The sequence below is a fragment of the Mirounga angustirostris genome, unplaced genomic scaffold, assembly GCF_029215605.1.
Source record: "Mirounga angustirostris isolate CCGP_5_RB_7025 unplaced genomic scaffold, mMirAng1.0.hap1 SCAF_2, whole genome shotgun sequence".
In the NCBI taxonomy this organism is placed as follows: domain Eukaryota; kingdom Metazoa; phylum Chordata; class Mammalia; order Carnivora; family Phocidae; genus Mirounga; species Mirounga angustirostris.
The window spans coordinates 54,350,943-54,365,955 of record NW_026991710.1 but is presented as its reverse complement, the minus strand read 5'-3'; the positions used below and the strand labels follow the sequence as shown (position 1 = coordinate 54,365,955).

At 36.3% G+C, this 15,013-nt stretch overlaps 1 pseudogene; it reads right to left on the bottom strand.

Moving 5' to 3' along the window:
* Positions 1-14,587: 14,587 nt before the first annotated feature.
* On the bottom strand, positions 14,588-14,709 carry LOC123849025 (U4 spliceosomal RNA; annotated as a pseudogene).
* Between the last annotated feature and the right edge of the window lie 304 nt (positions 14,710-15,013).

Sequence of the window (15,013 nt, the reverse complement as noted above, 5' to 3'; positions counted from 1 at the left end):
AAAGCATACCTTGAATACTCTGCTTGGACATTACTAGAATCAGAATCTTTTCTGCCCTTTATATTCATTTAGAGCACCTCATTCATTAGGCGATGTTTTCTCTCTTGGTTCCTGCCTGGCTATAGGAGGGATCTGGTTACAGTCTTAGATTTGATTTACTCCCTCCCTTCCAATTAATGTAATATTACCAAACCCAAATTAACAATTTCTACCACTTACCACTTAAATAAGAGGAGATGACCTTTTTAGCCAAAGAAAGAAATTGTACCAACAGGAATACTGTCTTTACATGGGTTCTGTAAACTGCCAGGCATGTCTGAACCATCCTTCACCTCTCCCTGCTGCAGGCTTCAGACCACAGAGATGCTTCAGGATAGGAAAATAAGAGGCCTGGCCTGTTGGGAAAGAGACTTCCCAAATATTTGTCCCTAGGCCAGCCCTTCCAAAGTTTTATTTCTATAAGTATTTATTGTTTCTTAAAAAATTGCTTCTGGACCACTTACTCTTTGGTAAGGCTGAGAAAAACAAAGTTTCCTCTAATCACTAGAAGGCAAGGGGGCTAGGTGATTAAGTCAACTATTAAGTAAATGCTGGGATTGATGGTAGTTCCTGCCCCCTTCAGTGGTATTCTGTTGCATAAACCAGCCCAAACCAAGGAAAATCTAGGGCAGTAATCTTTGTTCTTTATCTTTTCATCTGTTCTTTCTTTATTATCACTTAGGGCTGTGCCACCATAATAGAAGAAAAAGCAGGGTGAGCATGCTATCTTGTGGATCATAAGAGGTTATGGGTATCTTAGTGAATAGATTTAGTAAGATCAAAAGGCATAGAGCATGGGAATGAGTGGTAAAAAGGCAGTTAGTTACAGGGCTAGAACTTTGAAAAGAGTGAACAGAATAGAAATACAGGGAAGTTGTGACAAAGTCCTCCCCCACTTTTTTTTTTTTTATTTAAAGGTGTGAGATCCTTCATGTGTTTGTGAACAGAGTAGTCAGTACATAGGGTCTGTATAAAGGTATTAGTGTGAAAGGGGAAAAGTAAGTCCTGACTGCTAGTCATTAACACTGCCATAATAAGAAAGGTACTACTCTTACATAATTTCATTTTTTAATTTTTATAATAAAATTGGTTGTTAGTTTAGGTCAGGGGTTCTCCACCAGTGGTAAACATCAGAATCCCCTGGGGACTTTTTTTCAAAGTACTCTGAAGTTTGAGGTTGGTACATGTATATAATTATAAAGTTTCCTGGATGATTTAGATATATAGTTTCTGTGGCTTGAAAGTCAAAACACAGCTTAGCTGAGTCACTTCTAAGACTTAAGTCAAGAGGCCAACTGGTGAGCTCTCAATTGAGGTTTGATTGGGGAAGGATTTGCTTCCAAGCTCACATGATATTGGCAGCATTCAATTTTTTTGTGGGTTATTGGCTTGAGGGCCTCAGTTTCTTGCTGACTGTTGATTAGGAGCTGCCCTCAGTTTCATTGTAGGTCTACCCTACATGATTTCTTACTTCCTTAAAACCATCAAGGAAGTGGGAGTCCCTTACAAGATGGACATTACAATGTTATGTAATATAGTTGTATGCTTGTAAACAAATATACTTCATCGCCTTTGTTGTATCCACTTGGTTAGACATAAGTCACAGATTCCACTTACATCAAGGTGTAAATACCAGAAGGTAGGCATCATGGGTACCACCTTAGACTAGTCTTTCCACCACACAAGTTATCTAAAATGTTTTCAATGCCTCCAATTTTAATTGCTATAAATGAGTGAGGGTTTTTTTTTTTCTTTCACTTTTTCATTCAACAAGTACTTCATATGTCTGGCACTGTCCCTTGGATACAGCTCTTGCCTTTGGTCACAGATACATGAAAAATTATAATAAAATATAATGAGAAACTGTAAGAAACATGGGGATAGCCTAGGTATGTATGCCTGATGTTGACAGGGGTAGGTTTTTATCATCAAATTTGGGTATGACTTTGGGAGAGATTATTAAAGGAATGATTTGGTGCACTGTGAGTGGAAAATGGCATTTGCTAAAAACCATCAAAAGATTAGTGGGCCCAAGTTAGGCCTTCATTTGCTTTTTTCATGGAAAGAGTAATCAGGATAATATGGTAAGCTTAGAATATTTGGACCAGAATGTTTGGAAAGTTTTTACTATGGCAATTTGGAAATAGTTTAAAAATGTGGACTGGAACCTAGTACAACTAAAGAAATTAACTGCTATTGGAAGAAATATACTCAAAGGAAATAATCAGCACTGTTCAACCAATTAACTCATGTCACCATCTGGAGGACAATTCCTGATGTCAGTGCCCTGAGCTCCATCTGAGTTTTGCTCCTCTTGAGCACTTTCATCAGTGATGTGAGTGAATACAGAGATGGCACTGAAGCAGAGAGGAACAGTGACTACAAATGATGACAGAAACAAAATCCAAAATGGTGATGTAGTAACAGTAGATCTACTCTAATATGATAGATATTTTTAGTAATAAGTGGAACATCCTTTTCTTAGGGCCAAAAGTTGGCAGCAAGTATGAATTTGTGGAAAGTGGTTTGTCCATTTAGGAATTTTAGGTTACCTGGGTTAAATGTGAGCTGTTTGTGTGATATGGATGCCACAAAGAGCAGTACAAATAAAATATTAAAATACCTTCATTGAAGGATAGCATCTAGATTGAGAGAAAACTAGTTTTGATCTTCCAGGTTCTGAGCTTTCATATGAAGGATTTCATCTGTTCTAAAGGTGCCTTGACTGCTGGGTGTTGTGTAAGACTCATGAATCACAGACCTGTACCCCTGAAACAAATAATATATTATATGTTAAATAAAAAAAAAAGAGCAGATACAGACAAACCATAATGTGTTCAGATAGCAAGAACAGAGCTGGTGGAATGGATTGGGAATGTTGCCATATAGGAAAAGGTTGAGGAGATGAAGGTTTTAAGTCTGGAAAAGGGTGTTTCAGAAGTGAACCTACTTGAAAAATTTGAAAGGCCATCTTGGATGAAGTGTATCGGATTTGTTTTAAATGGCTTCATTGGAAAGACGTGGAACCAGTTTCTGAAAGTCATCATAAGACTCATTTTGAAGGAATTTCTTGGACCCTAACTCTCTAAAGTTGGGTAAGGTTGCTTTGGAAAGTGTGTTCACTGTCATTGAGGGAGTTCAATAATACGCTGGACAACTTGATAGGGTGTTATTAGTCTAAGAATTAGATATATAATTAGGCACATAAGTTCCCTTCACAAACCATGATTATAGTTTCATGTCATTATCATCTGTAGAGTTTTAAAAAGGGTATACACATCTGTGTTCTACTCCAGCCCTATTGTATAATCAGAATTATTCTATACCTTATTTCTACAGAATTATTTCTATAGTTTGAAGAAGTTCCACAGGTAAATTTGCAGGGCAATCAGAGTTGGCTGGAGAAGGGTACAAAGGAGCATTAAACAAGTGTTTCACACTTTGTTTTCTCTTACCATAATTCTGAAAGACACACACCATTAACTATTTTATCCCTTTTTCCCCCTCACTTTGGTGGCAAACATTGTGTTATCACGTGTTGACTCCAGTTCTCCCCAGTGGAAGACAGTAATGTATAGGCATCTAAACAAAGAGGTTTGGATTGAGAAGAAAAATATTAACTACTCAAATTGTCTAAGAGGAAGGAAAAAAGGAATTCAGACCTTATAGATAAAGAAGGTGTCTTGAAGACTGACTTCTTTTCCCTATAAAGTATATCCCCAGAAAACACTTATTAGAACAATGTGCTTAACTAAAGTAAAAGTGTGCTGACTTTCTGGGTTCTACAATTAATCAACTAATAGTATTATCCTTTTCAACTGGCTTCTCTGTGCCATTGGAGCACAGAAATGATACTGTGCTTTATTTTCTCTAATTTATATCTTCTTTCTGCTTTCCCCTTCTGTAAAGAGACTTAGTTAATGAAAGTATTCATATGTGAAAGACTAGAGGAAACAAAATTGTTAAAATAACCCATAAAGAATCAAAGCACTTTAAGAAATTTGAAAAATTAATAGAAACAGCTTTTATGCATAAGGAGGACCATGTAAATTGTAACAAAACTTCTGACTTCGAACTTTTACAAAATTAGAAAACTTTACAAACTATCAAATTGTCACATTTAGAGTTAAAAGGGGATCTAGAAATCATCTCTAGTAGTTATATTGATGCTTTTTCCTTCTAGAAGACTTCCTTGATGAAGTAAGGACTTTATGGTGCAGCTTCCTTGTCTCCCAGTGTATCAGTGGAAACAAGTCACGACCAACGACTTCGACTAGCACTGAGCTAGTCAGTACTTTTTGCTTTATAAATGAGAATACTAACTGAAATAAATCTTAATTTCCTCCAAATAAGTCTTTATTCAAGTATCTAGCACCTACATAAAAGCTAACTAGACCATTTTGTCATTATCCAAGGGTTTTTTGGGGTAGATATGGGGTATTGTTTCCTATTTCTGCTATTCGAAGAAAAAAAATTAACATATTCGTGAATGAGAAAGCTTAGCATTGTAAAGATGTTAGTTCTTCCCAAACTAATCTATAAGCATGGTGCAACTCTATTTAAAATTCCAATGTGATATTTTTGAGAATTGAACAAAGTAATATTAAAATTTATGGAGAACTAAACATCAGTCGATAGGCAAGACCCTTTATACCCACAAAAGTAAAGAGAGGGGACTTACCTGACCAAATAATAAGATATTATTTTACCAGATAGATAGTCAGATTGTGTGTGTGTGTGTGTATGTGTGTACACATATATATCAAACACTTATACATGTATATTTACACATACACAGTAGCGGTGGATTCATAACGAAATAGAAAAATGATTATTTAACAAACGCTATTGGGAAATAGACTTCATCCTTGCACCTGTAAAAGAATTAATGTCAAAACTGATTAAAAACCTATACATAAAAGGAAATGTTATACAACCATTAGAACAAAATTGAGAATATTGTTATGACCTTGGGTCTGGGAGAGATTTTTAAATTTTTAATTATTATTATTTATTTTTTGGTGGGAAAGATTTTTTTTAAATAAGAAACAAATGGATTAATCACAAATAGAGGAAGAGTAATAGATTTGATTACAATAACATTAAAGACTTCTTCTGTTTAACAATGGGTATTGAATATAAACATTAAGAAACAACTGGAGAATATATATATATATATATATATTTTTTAATTTTATTTATTTATTTGACAGAGAGAGACACAGCGAGAGAGGGAACACAAGCAGGGGGAGTGGGAGAGGGAGAAGCAGGCTTCCCGCGGAGCAGGGAGCCCGATGCGGGGCTCGATCCCAGGACCCTGGGATCATGACCCGAGCCGAAGGCAGACACTCAATGACTGAGCCACCCAGGCGCCCCTGGAGAATATATTTTTAAAGTATGTGAATGAAAGAGGATTAATAGCTTAGAGTATAAAGAACCTGTAAATCAAGAAGAAACTGTCAGGCAACCCAATATAAAAGTGAACAAAGGGTATGAATGGATAATTCCTGGGGAGAAAAATTCAATGGTTAATATTATAATAGATGTATACTACAATGCCATTTCAGTAAGTTTAATACTTAGGTTCAGGTGCTTAGAGTGGGGAAAAGAATCAGATGGGATATTGTGGATATGGAGATGAAAGAAATGAAAACATTAAAAAAAAGGCATTAATTGATTATTACAAATTACATGACACACATTGATATCTTATAAATCTGAGGCCTGAGAGAACAATGCAAAAACTCTTGTAGGGCCTACTCTCTACAAGACTTTTGAAGACCCTAGACCCTCATTTTATAAAGGAGTTCTTTTTCTTTTCCATAGATTCCATGACCATGCAAGAATACCCATGGTTTCAAAGCTCACAGCTGTTTTCAATCAAGGAAATGGAAGAATCACATCCTAGTGATGATCTTGGTGGACTTTATCTTGGTGAAAGGGTATATAGATGGAGGGTTTAGGAAATTTCCACATTATCTCACATAAGAACAAGGAATAAAATTCAGAAGGGACAATGATAATCAGGTCCACGATACAATAACTAGACTGAATCCAGGAACTTCTAGAAGTTGATATAAAATCAAACCTAAATGCTTGAGGTAAGGTGGACACAGACGGAGGTGTTTAGGAGGTGAAATAAAGATGGTGAAAATCAAGGAACAGGGTATAGGCTGGATTATGAAGGGTATAGTTGGAAGAATTGAAAGGAGAGAGAAATACCTGTAGAGGTCAAAGGAGGTGAATTGGGGATGGAAGGGAGAAGCATTATTAAAAATGTATAACCTATAAAACTAAAGTATCCTTTATAAACCCAAACTCAAGTCAGTTTGAGTGGGGCTTCTTTTTTTCCTAGCTGGTTTGTTGATTTTGGAAACTCCAATAGACGGTTACTTCTAAGAAATCTGTTTTTAAACCTTGTAACCTCTAAACAGACAGTAGCCTATTATAAGGGTCACTGCCTCCGCTTGACAAAGACTTTCTCCTTGACCAAACATTTGGCAGGCTCCTGTGAGCCCTTTTTTCTTGACTAGCCCCATCCTTGGGCCCTCTCTTCAGTCTGCTGAGTCCACTTTTAGGATGAATTTCATTATGTCTGTTTAGTGAGAACTGCCCACCCTTGATCCCTGATTACCCTGGCCTGCCTTCATCAATTATCCCATTAGGTCAGTTTAGTAAGAATCTCCCTACTCTCGATGCCTCCTCTTAGTAATTTTCCATCCACTGACACCCCTACTGGCTATACATTTCCAGCTGTTTTTGGTGTATTCAGAATTGAGCCTGATGTCTCTCCTCTACTATAAGAATCTTGAGATCTATAATTGTCTTGAATAAAATCTTCCTTTCTATTTTAGCAAGTGTCAGAGCAATTTTTTCTTTAACATCCTGAAATGAGAAGTTTTAATGATAAATAGTGATCATGGGAGGTGAAGGTAGGATGGCTTGGGAAGTAGGGGATAAAGTTATACTGTTTACTGTAAGCTGGGGATCTAACCAACTCCAGGGAAATGCCCCTCTTTAAGGGGCATTAATCCCCAGTATTAAGACATATATGCTACAACTATAAGGAAATGTAAATCACATCAAACACAGGTTTAGTTGTATCCCTTTTGACCTCTGGAGGAAGACATAGACACAATGATTGGTGATGGAAGGCGCTGTTTCCTCATTCCTTGTGCATCAGAACCATCTGCTGTCAGAGGTTAGTCTCTGATCACCATGATTTTGTCTCCATATGTACAATGACAGTAGCCTCTTCAAAGGACGCAGCTTTTGAGGCAGTTATGAAGAAGCCTGCCACTTCCGTAATCTCCGGAGGCATTCCTTGACTTTTCGTGTAGTGCTGTGGCAGGTTGACAGGGAGTCTGAAAACAGATGACAGCGAAAGATTCTGCCTCTTATCATCATCATCTCTGTTTCAGAATGTTTTGCCTCTCTAGGAGTTCCTTATTTTGAACTCTACCAGTGGAGCAAAGGGATTTGGCTCTTCACAAAGGCTGTGTACCTTCTGGCCAGATGTAAGTGCCTGTCTGCATTGCCCTCTTTCTGGAGGTAAAGAGGAAGGTAAGCACTTCTGCCTACTGAGTCTGGTTTATGTGATTGATGCTGGGACTTCCAATTTTGAGGACAAACGATCCATTAGTGGAAATGGGCACACAGGAAACCTCAGTGCCAATAAGTTAAGTGCCCATCACTGTACTCAGTGAACAGTCTGCTGATCTCAATTGTAGGCAATTAACAGTGATTAGCAAGTGCGTGCTTGGTGGGTGGCACAATGAGATTCTTCTTACTGATGAGATAAACTCACAAATAACCCTGAGAGATATTGCCATGAAAATGCAACAGAAAAGTTCAATCACTGTGCAAGGGGGTCTGACCAAAGGAGGACTCTTGTGAGTCTTTTAATTTCTCCTCAAACCTCTCATTAACTCTCAAGCAGTCCAGTAATATGCAGGGAGGGCCGGATATTCATTTAGAATCAGATACCCTTTATGCATCCTGAGTTAGAGAAATTAGAACGGGAAGAAAATAAATCCCCACAAAACTGTGCAACCCTGGGGAGCACAGCTATTTCTTACTTATCTTGGTATTTCCTTCCAAACTAGCACAGTGCTGTGCACCTAGGGGAGCTCAGTGAATGCTGGTGAAAGTGAATTGAAATCAGGTCTCCTTGTCCTAGCGACTTATAACCATGTTAGCCTTTTCTTGACTCTTCCATCATTTTGTTTTTTGCTTTTTAATTAATTTTTTGCTACCCTTTCTTTCTCTTTTCTTTTTTTTATCATTAAGACTACATTTGCAATGTGTTTTTGTATTAGATACATAGTTGAGAGATTTGCAAAGTAGAAATTAAATAGAAATTTTTATTTTCCTATTGACTTTTATTATAATTTCATAGAAGTAGGCTTATCAATATTTGGGCTCAAAGGCATAGTGAAAAACAACAAATATCCATGTCAAATAACTTTCTGCTATTGGCAATACACAATCAGTGGGCAATTATTCTCCCATATAGCAGGGAAATAAGTAGACAATTAATTTACATGTTCTTTAAGCACCCACATACTAAATCACATTATACAATTTCCATTCCCTTGGGAGTTCTCCCTGACTTTATGAGACTTGCATGTCTAACCAACCACATGAGCTATACCAGGTATTCAGAGAAATTCACTAATTGGAAGAAACTCATAGAGATACTGTTTTAAAAAATGCAGTCCATATTCTTCCATTATTAAGTACAGAATGCTCTATGAAGTCAAAGTCTACTTCTACATGTTTACTATACAATCCCCAGTGCCTCGCACAGTGCTTGGCATGTAGTAGAATTGAAAGAATAAATTATTTAATTACCCAATACCAAGGTAAAACAAAGATATTGCATCATGAAAACCAAAATATATCTGTTTTTATTATTCCTTCTTAAAACTTAAGTAATCACTACTTCAAAGTCTTATTTAAACCTATTTTATCTACCTGGTAGAAAACATTATGCCACTGAAATCATTGATCATGCTTAAAGATGGAGAACTTTATTACTTAAAACATACCATTGCTCAATGTGTGATTTGAATATGTGATGATATGATCTCCAAGTAAACTATGCCTCTTAATATCTGGGGCCAAGGTAAGAAAGTGTCCTCACTAATGTTAACAAGAATCAATGCCTAGGGTGCCTGGGTGGCTCAGTTGGTTAAGTGACTGCCTTCGGCTCAGGTCATGATCCTGGAGTCCCTGGATCGAGTCCTGCATTGGGCTCCCTGCTCAGCAGGGAGTCTGCTTCTCCCTCTGACCCTCCCCCCTCTCATGCTCTCTCTCTATCTCATTGCCTCTCGCAAATAAATAAATAAAATCTTTAAAAAAAAAGAATCAATGCCTAATGGATGGAACTAATTGTAACCTGACTTTCTCTACAATTTGGGTCAAATTATGCTACTTTAATGAAACACAGCCTTGCCTTTATTCTAACCATATTTTCACCAAGCAGTCATCTGATTATGAATCCAGTTTCCTTCTTCTTATTTTATTTAATTTTATTTATTTTACTTTTTAAGCACTTTATTGAAATATGATTGACATACAAAAAGTTGTAGATATTGAATGTACACAACTTAGTATGTTTGGAGATGAGTATACACCCATGAAACTCTCATTACTATCAAGGCCATAAACTTATCTGTCAAATCCAGTGTTTCCTTCCATACCCCTTGTTTTTTTGTTTTCTTTGGTGGTAAGAACATTTAACATAAGACCTACCTACCCTCTTGGCAAAATTTTAACTCTATAATACAATATTATTAGTCATATGCCCTATGTTGTCCACTAGAACTCCAAAACTTATTTATTTTGCATAACTGGAACTTTATACCCTTGGATCAACACCTCCCAAGTCCCCCCCCACCCCCACCCCCAGACACTGGCAACCACTGTTCTACTTTCTGCTTCTATGTGTTTGACTATTTTAGATTCTACATGTAGGTAGCATCATGCAGTATTTGTCTTCTGTGTCTGGCTTACTTCGCTGTAGCACGATGTTCATGCATGTTGTTGCCAATGGCAGGATTTCCTTCCTTTTAAAGACTGAATCGTATTTCATTGTATGTATATAACACTTTTCTTTCTTCATGTGTCTGCTCATGGACATTTAGGTTGTTTCTACATTTCACGATTGTGAATAATGCTTCAGTGAACATGGAAGTGCAGATATTTATTTTAGAGTCTGATTTCAATTCAGGATATATACTCAGAAGTGGAATTGCAGGACAAGACTGGTAATTCTTTTTTTAATTTTTGAGGAACCTCCATAATGTTTTCCATAGTAGCTCCATTGATTTACATTCCCACCAATAGTATGCAAGGGTTTTCCTTTTCCTTTTCTCCATATTCTTGTAACATTTTCTAACCTTTCTTTTTTAAATAGTCATCCCAACAGGTGTGAGATGATATCTCATTGTGGTTTTGTGTTGCATTTCTCTGATGATTAGTGACTTTGAGCACTTTTCATATACCAATTGACTATTTGCATGTTTTTGGAGAAATGTCTATTTAGGTCCTTTGCCCATTTTTAAATTGGATTATTTCTGTTTTTTTTTTCTTTTGAGTTGTATGAATTCTTTATATATTTTGGATATTAACGTCTTATTATGTGTATGTGTATGATCTATTTCAATTATTTTGAAAATCTTCTTATTGTAAATATAAATCTTAGCATTATGTTTTATGTATTAGCCAATTTTGAATGTGCTTAGCACTAACCAGTTTTCTAGACATCAAATCATCCCTGAGTGAAATGATTAGGTTCTTGGGGTTTTTTTGTTTTGTTTTGTTTTTTGTTTTGTTTTTTTGTTTTTGGTTTTGTATGTGCAAAATTGAGGAATAAATGTTCCAAGACACAACTAATTTATTATTCTGTCCTCAAATTATCCAGAATAGACTATCTTGCCGTTTAAAAATTAACCATCTTAACCATACTCAGTAACCCTTGATCATCATTTAATGTAAAACCATTCATGCCTAGACTATGTAAAAGTCCAGGTTTTCCCTGACTTCCACAAAGCCCTGATTTTGAATAATCTGAGGCCAGATTAATGAGGATTAATTGTATACCTTCCCTGATGTTCTTTTGACCTTTTCATGTGAATGAATCACGTTAGCCTTCAGCCCTTCTGACTGCTATTTATAGAAGTCTGCAAATATCTAGTAATGAGGTGCTTGAAATTAAACAAAGAGTGTTCCAGAGCTCTTCTTGTTGGGGACAGTTAATATCTCCTATCATTATCACCTTAATAACATTTAAATATGAGACCAAAAATTTCTTTTTATGTGCTTTAGAGATGCCTATTTGATTGGTGGGCTTAATAAAAATGGTCAAGGATAACAAAATACTTCTTCACTTGCTCCAAACAGACTTTATATGAGGAAGCAATAACAAAACTAGTAAAATAACAACAACAACAAAAACAAACAACACTTCATTATCATCAGAGATATATTTTTTTTAATTTAAAATTGAAAATGAGCACTTTGAATAGCTTTTGTTGATGTTTGACAACAGAGGAACTGTTGGGTCTATTATTGGATAGGGAGGCAACACTTGTCTGAAGAGGTCTGAGACTCTAGAAGTCTAGTTTGATGCTAACTTAAACTACAGAAGATCCTGGGGAAATTGACCCATTTGGAGGCTTCCGGATAGGGTAATTTTTTTTTAAGATTTTATTTCTTTATTTGAGAGAAAGAAAGAGAGAGAGAGAATGAGTGGTGGGGAGGGGTAGAAAGGGAGAGAGAGAGAAGCAGACTCCCTGCTGAAGCCAGATGTAGGGCTTGATCCCAGGACCCAGAAATCATGACCTGAGCGAAGGTGGATGCTTAACTGACTGGACCACCCAGGAGCCCCTGATGGGTTACTTTTTTATTTTTTATTTTTTTAATATTTTATTTATTTATTTGAGAGAGAGAGAATGGAGCTTGATCCCAGGACCCTGGGATCATGACCTGAGCCGAAGGCAGACGCTTATTCAACTGAGCCACCCAGGCACCCCAATAGGTTACTTTTTTAAACTAAGGAAAGTTTTTTTTAGATCAAACTGTGAATCAATCTCATCTGCCTCTGAGTTTTTGGCCTCACTATGATTTGTTTCTGATGTTTCTGAAGTTGTTGCTGCCTATAAACAGCAACATTTCCAGCAATATGAATATGAATACCCATTAAGGAAGTGGATTTGTTTGGCCATTGTTTCTTGAATGTCATGGCTGGAAAAAGCTAATTAAAACAGTCTCATTGATTTTTTCTTTGCCCAAACAAAAATAAAGAATATTGTGAAATTCATACTTTCATTTAAATTGAGTGCCTATCCTATGCAAGTTACCATGTACTCTGGGGGATACAAAGCACAAGTCCTTTTCCCAAAAAACTCACAACCTATTTTGTATTATTGTATTATTCTTTATTGTGTCATTTGTGTTCCCCAGGAAATAACATTAAAAAACCCCGTGAATTATGAGTGATTTTGAAAATATTTTCAATATTTTTCTGGGGCTGAATAGAAAGAGAATATCAAGAACTTAAAACATTAAGCTTCCTTTAAAAAAATTGAACAGCTTCTATTATTTTAAGTGTCCATTTTCTGTTTTATTTTAATACATCCAGATATGTAAGTAGAAATTTCATTATGAAACAGAATTTTTACTTATGATGAAATTTTAAAGAGGTGAAGAGTGGCCAATGAGCACTAATTGTTAAGTTATTGTAATGAAATGAAGACAAATTGTTCTGACACTTTAAAATAATTATAAAACTGACTCATTGCTGTACTGAAAAAGCTGAGCCTAAGTATTGCTCCGTCTTTTTGTTCTAATTAGATTTTATTTATTTCCAATATCTTTCAAGGAGACTGAGAACAGATTACAAAAATGGTCCATTATGCAGCTACAGCATTTGAACTTTTTAAAGACAAAGTAATTCTTGATATGGCAGAAATCCATATGACACACAGGCTTTCCTCAGTAAACTCATAAACAAATGGCAGCAATAACATCTTTAAATCACTTTCTCAAGTGCTTCTCAACTGCGGCTCTGACAAATACATGTTACACCACTGACTGTGTAATAACTGGGGAAAGTATTTCTAGGAGAAAAAACAGGCTCATCAAAATTCAATACAGAAAAATGCAAAACAAAACAAAAAGAAAAATAAAACCCACAAACTCCAAAACAGTCTATGAGGAATCACACAAAAACTTTTGGGAAGGACTCTTTGTTGATCTTATTGTTGAGTATGCTACAAACAAGTATGACCAACATTCTGCATGCACTCTTTCTGGTCCTTGTTTTAGAATAGTAAACCAGCTTAGTGTTCATCGTTGCCTAAAATATTAACTGAAAGTTTTTAACCAAGACCCTTACTTGAAAATGCTGGGTATTTACATGCTTAAATAAAGCTTTGGATTGGAGAATAGTGAGATGGGTGAGTGTCAATATATTCAGTAGCCATATGGCATGGAGAAGGACCAGTCAGAATATGAACATGGCAGTGCTGGTGCATACCAGCTAGAGGTCAGCTCTCATTGTCTGGTGTTTGTGAGATTTTGCCCACGGTGGCATTTACTCAGGGGAATTAGAAGAGATTAGATTAATGGGAAACAAATCAAACTGTCCCTTTGCACACAGAGAATCAGTATGTCAGAGGCTCTGGTGATTTTATCTTTGCATATATATAAAGGAACAGCTTGGAAATCATTTTCTTTATTTAGCAAACACCTATTAAATATCTACATTGTATTAACCTGGGAGTCCATCTATTAAACTTTTCCTATGACATACTCCATTTTATTTAAAATAAATGATGGAGATGGAAAGAAATTTGAAGGTCACCTAATAAAGCCCTTTTATTTTACAAATGAAGAAATAGGCTCAGACTGATTAAGTAACAAATATTTATTGGGCATCTACTATGTTCTCAGCACTTTTTTAGGTGCTGGGGTTGGAGTGGTGAACATATGAAACATGAAAAGAACCCTCCTCTCATGGACTGCATATTTAGAGAGGGAAAAAAAGAAAAGCAAGATTTCAGAGAGTGAAGAGAGCCAAGAAGATAAGGAAAGAGTGGGATCTGATATAGTGACTGTGGTTGGGGATCGGCCACTTGAGAGTTGGTGTTTAGGGAATGCTACTTGAGGAGGTGACAAATTGAGACCCAAATGAAAAGGAGAAGCCAGGCTTATTAAGATATATGAGGCAGAACACTATTTAAGCAGAGGAACAGCAAGTGTAAAGACTGAAGTTCACCCTGCTGGAGAACCAGAAATAAGGCCTATGTCTCTGGAGCATAGTGAGTAACCAGATGAAATTGGAGAGGTGGAAAGGGCCAGATCACTGAGGCCTTTCAGTTTTGGTGACTAGTTTGTTTTTTATTATGGAAATATATTTATATTTACACTTACGTTTTATTGCATATTATACAGAGCGACTCTATGTACATATACACATGGCATGAGAATAAGATCTGATGTATAATATCATCCTGGCAGAGGGAGGATCACCTAGTAGGTTATCACAGTTGACTTTGAACAACATGGGTTTGGACCCTGTGAGTCCACTTATAAGTTTTCAATTAGCAATAATCGCGCCTCGGATAAACCTCATTGGCTACGATACTGCCACTGCGCAAAGCTTGTGAGTCCACTTATAGACAGATTTTTAAAAAAATAAAGTACAATACTGTAAATGTATTTTTTTCTTATGATTTTCTTAACATTTTCTTTACTCCAGCTTAGTTTATTGTAAGAGTACATATAACAAACTAAATATGTGTTGGTCAACAGTTTATGTTCTCAGTAAGGCTTCCAGTCAGTAGTAGGCTATTAGTAGTTACGTTTGGGGGGGGAGTCAAAAACTTACACATGGATTTTCAGCTGTGGGAGGGCTGGTGCCTCTCACCCCTGTGTTGGTCAACTATATGGTCAAGTGACAGGTGAT